The sequence below is a fragment of the Durio zibethinus genome, chromosome 20 (assembly GCF_047325235.1).
Source record: "Durio zibethinus cultivar Kanyao isolate XHJ-2024 chromosome 20, ASM4732523v1, whole genome shotgun sequence".
Classification (NCBI taxonomy): Eukaryota; Viridiplantae; Streptophyta; class Magnoliopsida; order Malvales; family Malvaceae; genus Durio; species Durio zibethinus.
The window spans coordinates 17,072,501-17,080,087 of record NC_143181.1 but is presented as its reverse complement, the minus strand read 5'-3'; positions in this window follow the sequence as shown (position 1 = coordinate 17,080,087).

Genomic DNA, 7,587 nt, shown 5'->3' with positions numbered 1-7,587 from the left:
TAGCACGTAGAGGGGGATCAGGCCGATCCCCGGCTTGCGTATTCTGCCTCTCCGACCGGTTGAGCAACCGCACACTCGTTTCATTCGATGTCTAAGCATACGGAGTTTATTCGATGTCTAAGCATACGGAGTTCATTCCCAGTCTAAGAGTTTGAGCCACGGTGCACATGCTGGGCTTGGGCATGTGCTGGTGCCGTATTTTTTTCACCCAGGGCACCATCACCGGAGCATCGCCGGAGAGCCTAACCGACGGCTTTAGGGGTACGCACATGATGTGCGATGTGTGCTGGTACTTGGCTCTTATATTGGCCCCCTATCCCTCATCAAACCTCAAGAACTCACACCCCCTTAAAGAGCATTTGAGATTTTATAGGTTTGCCGCCAGTAGCCATTAAAGCGTCTCAAATGGGGACACTTTTTTCAAACGGTCACAAAATCTTCCCCACTTTGAGTTTTCAGCTGAATTTTTTTTTTCATGCCAACAAAAATACAAAGATCACCTCTACCAAATTTGGGGACAAAATGTTTTCTAAAAAAATTTTAAAAAATCCTGAACCGCAAAAAGTTTTAAAAATCGTGAAAAATAGAAAACGGGTCATCTTGCCACGAAACTTCACATGAAGACGTAGGGGACCATTGTATGAATTTACAGGCCATAAAAATGGCATTGGCATGGCAGAAATATGAAAATGTGCTTGAACCCACCTACCATCTGTTCGATCCCCGACTTGCGCATCCTACCTCTCTGGTCGGCTGAGCGTCCGCACGCTCATTTCATGGGTTGACTTAGGCATAGGGAGTTCAACCCTAGTCTAAGCATACAGAGTTCATTCCCAGTCTAAGATCAGATCGGACCGAGGGTTACGACAGTAAGATCGACAGCACGTAGGAGGGATCGAGCCGATCCCCGACTTGCGCATTCTGCCTCTCCGACCGGTTGAGCACCCACACGCCAGTTTCATGGGTTGGCTTAGGCATAGGGAGTTCATTCCATGTCTAAGCCCCAGCCGGACCGAGGGTTGTGGCAGCGGGACCCGTAGCACACAGAGGGGGATCGGGCAAATCCCAACTTACGCATTATGCCTCTCCGACTGGCTCAGTGCCCGAACGCTCATTTCATGGGTTGACTCAGGCATACTGAGTTCATTCCCAGTCTAAGATCAGATCAGACCGAGGGTTGCGATAGCTGAATCGACAGCACACAGGGGGGACCAGGCCGGTCCCCGGCTTACAGATTCTACCTCTCCGATCGGTTGAACGCCCACACGCTCGTTTCGTAGGTTGACTTACGCATACAAAGTTCATTCCCAGTCTAAGATCAAATCAGACCAGGATCTCTTCTACCAAATTTGGGGACAAAACTCTTTCTAAAAAAATTTTAAAAAATCCCAAACCGAAAAAAGTTTCAAAAATCATGAAAAATAGAAAACGGGTTGTCTTGCCACGAAACTTCACATGAAGGCATAGGGGACCATTGTATGAATTTACAAGCCATAAAAATGCTATTGGCATGGCAGAAATATGAAGATGTGCTTGAACCCACCTACCACCCCTTTGATCCCCGACTTGCGCATCCTGCCTCTCTGGTCGGTTAAGCGTCCGCACGCTCATTTCCTAGGTTGACTTAGGCATATGGAGTTCATCCCTAGTCTAAGTATACGAAGTTTATTCCCAGTCTAAGATCAGACCGGATCGAGGGTTGCTGCAGCAGGATCGGCAGCACGTAAGGGGGACAGGGTAGATCCCCGGCTTGTGCATTCTGCCTCTCCAGCCGGCTGAGCGCCCGCACGCCCTTTTCGTGGGTTGGCTTAGGCATAGGGAGTTCATTCCATGTCTAAGCCCCATCCAGATCGAGGGTTGTGGCAGCGGGACCAGCAGCACGTAGAGGGGGATCGGGTCGATCCTCGGCTTAAGTATTATGCCTCTCCGACCGGCTCAGTGCCCGCATGCTCATTTCATGGGTTGACTTAGGCATACAGAGTTCATTCCCAGTCTAAGATTAGACCAGATCGAGGGTTGCAACAGCAGGATCGACAGCACGTAAGGGGGACCGGGTTGGTCCCCGACTTGCACATTCTACCTCTCTGGTTGACTGAGCGCTCGCACGCTCGTTTCATGGGTTGGCATAGGCATACAGAGTTCATTCCATGTCTAAGCATACGAAGTTCATTCCCAGTCTAAGATCGGATCGAACCGAGGGATACGGTAGTAGGACCAACAGCAGGATCGACAGCACACAAGAAGGGACCGAGTTGATCCCCGACTTGCGTATTCTGCCTTTCCGGTCGGTTGAGCACCCGTATGCTCATTTTTTGGGTTGGTTTAGGCATACAGAGTTCATTCCATGTCTAAGCCCCAGCTAGACTGAGGGTTGTGGCAGTAGGACCAATAGCGAGATCGACAGCATGCAGAGAGGGATCGGACTGTTCCCCAGCTTGTGCATTATGCCTCTTCGATCGGCCTCTCCGATTGACTGAACGCCCACACACTCGTTTCATGGGTTGACTTAGGCATACGGAGTTCATTCCCAGTCTAAGATTAGATCGAAATGAGGGCTATTGTAGTAGGATCGACAGCACACAGGGGGGATCGGGTCAATCCTTGACTTGTGCATTCTGCCTCTCCGACCAGCTTAACGCTCGAATGCTCGTTTTGTGGGTTGACTTAGGAATACGAAGTCATTCCCAGTCTAAGATCAGATCGGACCGAAGGTTACGACAGTAGGATCGACAGCATGCATAGGGGGACCGAGCCGATCCCTGGCTTGCGCATTATGCCTTTTCGATCAACTTAGCGCCTGAACACTAGTTTCATGGGTTGACTTAGGCATATGGAGTTCATTCCCAGTCTAAGATCAGACCAGACTGAGGGTTGCTACAGCAGGATCGACAGCAGGTAGGGGGGATCAGGTTGGTCCTCGGCTTACGCATTTTGCCTCTCCGGCCTGCTGATCACCTGCACGCTCATTTCGTGGGTTGGCTTAGGCATACGGAGTTCATTCCATGTCTAAGCATACGGAGTTCATTCCCAGTCTAAGATCGGACCATACCGAGGGTTGTGGTACCAGAACCAGTAGCAGGATTGGTAGCACGTAGGGGGGATCAGGTTGATCCCCGACTTGTGCATTTTGCCTCTCTGGTCAGCCTCTCCGGTCGATTGAGCGCTCATACGCTCGTTTCGTGGGTTGACTTAGGCATACAGAGTTCATCCCTAGTCTAAGCATATGGAGTTCATTCCCAGTCTAAGATCAAACTGGACTGAGAGCTATGGTAGCAGGATCGACAGCACACAGGGGGGACCGGGCCGATCCCCGGCTTGCGCATTCTGCCTCTCCGGTCGGTTGAGCACCCACACGCCTGTTTCGTGGGTTGGCTTAGGCATAGGGAGATCAATCCATGTCTAAGCCCCAGCCGAACCAAGGGTTGTGGCAGCGGGATTGACAACACGCAGAGGGGTATCGGCCAATCCCCGGCTTGCACATTCTGCCTCTTCGACCGACTGAGCACCCCGTAGGCTCGTTTCGTGGGTTGGCTTAGGCATACGGAGTTCATTCCATGTCTAAGCATATGGAGTTAATTCCTATTCTAAGAGTTTCAGCCACGGTGCACATGCTGGGCTCGGGTATGTGCTGGTGCAACATTTTTTTAGCCCGGGGCACCATCCTCGGAGCATCGCCGGAGAGCCTAACCGGTGGCATTGGTGGTTTCGACGATTGGGGGGGCCGGGGGTGTGCACACATTATGTTCTATGGGTGCTGGTACTTGGCCCTTATATTGGCCCCCTATCCCTCATCAAACCTCAAGAACTCACACCCCCTTAAAGAGCATTTGATATTTTATAGGTTTGCTGCCAGTAGCCATTAAAGTGTCTAAAATGGGGACACTTTTTTCAAACAGTAACAAAATCTTCTCCACTTCGAGTTTTTAGCTGAAATTTTTTGTGCATGCCACCAAAAATACAAGGATCACCTCTACCAAATTTGGGGACAAAAAGTTTTCTAAAAAAAGTTTAAAAAATCTCAAACCGCAAAAAGTTTCAAAAATTGTGAAAAATAGAAAATGGGTCGTCTTGCCACGAAACTTCACATGAAGGTGTAGGGGACCATTGTATGAATTTACAAGCCATAAAAATGAAATGGGCAAGGCAAAAATATGAAGATGTGCTTGAACCCACCTACCACCCGTTCGATCCCTGGCTTGCGCATCCTGCCTCTCTGGTCGGCTGAAAGTCTGCACGCTCGTTTCGTGGGTTAACTTAGGCATACGGAGTTCATCCCCAGTCTAAGCATACGAAATTCATTCCCAGTCTAAGATCGGACTAGACCGAGGGTTGCAACAGTAAGATCGGTAGCACACAAGTGGGATCGAGTCGATCCCCAGCTTGCGCATTTTACCTCTCCGGCCGGCTGAGCGCCCGTATACCTGTTTTATGGGTTGGCGTAGGCATAGGGAGTTCACTCCATGTCTAAGCCCCAACCAGACTGAAGGTTGTGGCAGCGGGATCTGCAGCACGCAAAGGGGGATCGGGCCAATCTCTGGCTTACGCATTATACCTCTCCGATCAACTCAGCGCTCGCACGCTTGTTTCATGGGTTGACTGAGGCATACAAAAATTCATTCCCAGTCTACGATCGGACTGGACCGAGGGTTGCGGCAGCAGGATCGACAGCACGTAGGGGGGACCGGATCGGTCCCCTGCTTGCGTATTCTGCCTCTCTGGCTAGTTGAGTGCCCGCACGCTCGTTTCGTGGGTTGGCTTTGGCATACGAAGTTCATTCCATGTCCAAGCATACGAAGTTCATTCCCAGTCTAAGATCAAATTGGATTGAGGGTTGCGACAGTAAGACCAACCGCAGGATCTGCAGCACGTAGGGGGGGTCAGGCCGATCCCTGGCTTACGCATTCTACCTCTCCGGTTGGCTGAGTGCCCGCACGCTCCTTTCATGGGTTGGCTTAGGCATACGGAGTTCATTCCATGTCTAAGCGCTAGTTGGACCGAGGGTTGTGGTAGCAAGACCGACAGCACGTAGAGGGGGACCGGACAGATCCGCAGCTTGCGCAATATGCTTTTCCGATCGGCCTCTCTGGCCGGTTGAACGCCAGCATGGTCATTTTGTGGGTTGACATAGGCATAGGGAGTTCATCCCCAGTTTAAGCATACGGAGTTCATTCATAGTCTAAGATCGGGTCAGATCGAGGGTTGCGGCAGCACGATCGGTAGACGTAGGGGGACCGGGTCGATCCTTCGCTTACGCATTCTGCCTCTTCGGGCGACTGAGCACCCCCACGCCCATTTCATGGGTCGGCTTAGGCATAGTGAGTTCATTCCATGTCTAAGCCCCAACCGGATCAAGGGTTGTGGTAACGGGACCGACAGCACGCATAGGGGATAGAGCCGATCTCCGGCTTATGCATTATGCCTCTCCGATCGGCTCAGTGCCTGAACGTTAATTTCTTGTGTTGACTTAGGCATACGGAGTTCATTCCCAGTCTAGGATCGGATCGAACCGAGGGTTACGATAGCAGGATCGATAGCAGGCAGGGGGGATTCGATCGATCCCCGGCTTGCTCATTCCGCCTCTCCGATCGGCTGAGCGCTTGTTTTGTGGGTTGGCTTAGGCATACGGAGTTCATTCTATGTCTAAGCATACGAAGTTCATTCCCAGTCTAAGATCGGATCGGACCGAGTGTTGCAGTAGCAGGACCAGCAGGAGGATTGGCAGCACGCAGGGGGGACCGAGCCGGTCCCCGGCTTGCACATTCTACCTCTCCGGTCGACTGAGTGCCCGCACGCTCGTTTCATGGGTTGACTTAGGCATACAAAGTTCATCCCCAGCCTAAGCAAATGAAGTTCATTCCCAGTCTAAGATCGAACCGGATTGAGGGTTACGGCAGCAGGATCGACAGCACATAGGGGGACCGAGCCGATCCTCGACTTGAGCATTCTGCCTCTCCGGCCGGTTGAGCGCCCGCATGCCCGTTTCATGGGTTGGCTTAGGCATAGGGAGTTCAATCCATGTCTAAGCCCTAGCCAGATCGAGGGTTGTGGCAGCGGGATCGATAGCACGCAGGGGGGACCGGGCCGGTCCCTGGCTTGTGCATTCTGCCTCTCTGGCCAACTGAGGACCCGCATGCTCATTTCGTGGGTTGGCTTAGGCATACGGAGTTCATTCCATGTATAAGCATACGGAGTTCATCCCAGTTTAAGATCGGATCGGACTGAGGGTTGCGACAGTAGGACCAGCAGCAGGATCGACAGCACGTAAGGGGGACCGAGTTGATCCTCGGCTTGCGCATTCTACCTCTCCTGTCTGCTGAGCGCCCGTACGCTCGTTTCATGGGTTGGCTTAGAAATACGGAGTTCATTCCACGTCTAAGCCCTAGCCAGACTGAGGGTTGTGGCAGCAGGACCGGCAGCGGGATTGACAGCATGTAGAGAGGGATTGGGCTGATCCCTGACTTGCGGATTATGCCTCTCCGATCGGCCTCTTCGATCGACTGAACGCCCACATGCTCATTTCGTGGGTTGACTTAGGCATACGGAGTTCATCCCCAGTCTGAGCATATGGAGTTCATTCCCAATCTAAGATCAAACCGGATCGAGGGTTGCGACAGCAAGATCGACAGCACGTAAGGGGGATCGGGTCGATCCTCGGCTTGTGCATTCTACCTCTTCGGTCGGTTGAGCACCCGTACGCCCGTTTCGTGGGTTGGCTTAGGCATAGGGAGTTCATTCAATGTCTAAGCCCTAGCTGAACTGAGGGTTGTGGCAACGAGATCGATAGCACACAGCGGGGGATCGGGTCGATCCCCGGCTTGCGCATTATGCCTCTCCTACCGGCTTAGTGCCCGAAGCTCGTGTCATGGGTTATTTAGGCATACGAAGTTCATTCCTAGTCTAAGATCAAACCGGATCAAGGGTTACAGTAGCAGGATCGATAGCAAGAGGGGAGACCTGGTCGGTCCCCAGCTTGCGCATTCTGCCTCTCCTGTCGGTTGAGCACCCGCACGCTCGTTTCGTGGGTTGGCTTAGGCATACGGAGTTCATTCCATGTCTAAGCATACGGAGTTCATTCCATGCCTAAGCATACAAAGTTCATTCCCAGTCTAAGAGTTTTAGCCACAGTGCACATGCTGGGCTCGGGCATGTACTGGTGCCACATTTTTTTCGCCCGGGGCACTATCACCGGAGCATCGTCGGAGAGCCTAACCGGTGGCAATGGGGGTTCCAGCGATTGGGGGGGCCGACGGGTGTGCGCACATGATGTACGATGGGTGCTGGTACTTGGCCCTTATATTGGCCCCCTATCCCTCATCAAACCTCGAGAACTCACACCCTCTTAAAGAGCATTTGAGATTTTATAGGTTTGCTACCAGTAGCCATTAAAGTGTTTGAAATGGGGACACTTTTTTCAAACGGTCACAAAATCTTCTCCACTTCGAGTTTTTAGCTGAATTTTTTTGTGCATGCCAAAATAAATACAAGCATCACCTCTACCAAATTTGGGGACAAAAATTTTTCTAAAAAAATTTTAAAAAATCCCGAACCGCAAAAAGTTTCAATAATTATGAAAAATAAAAAATGGGT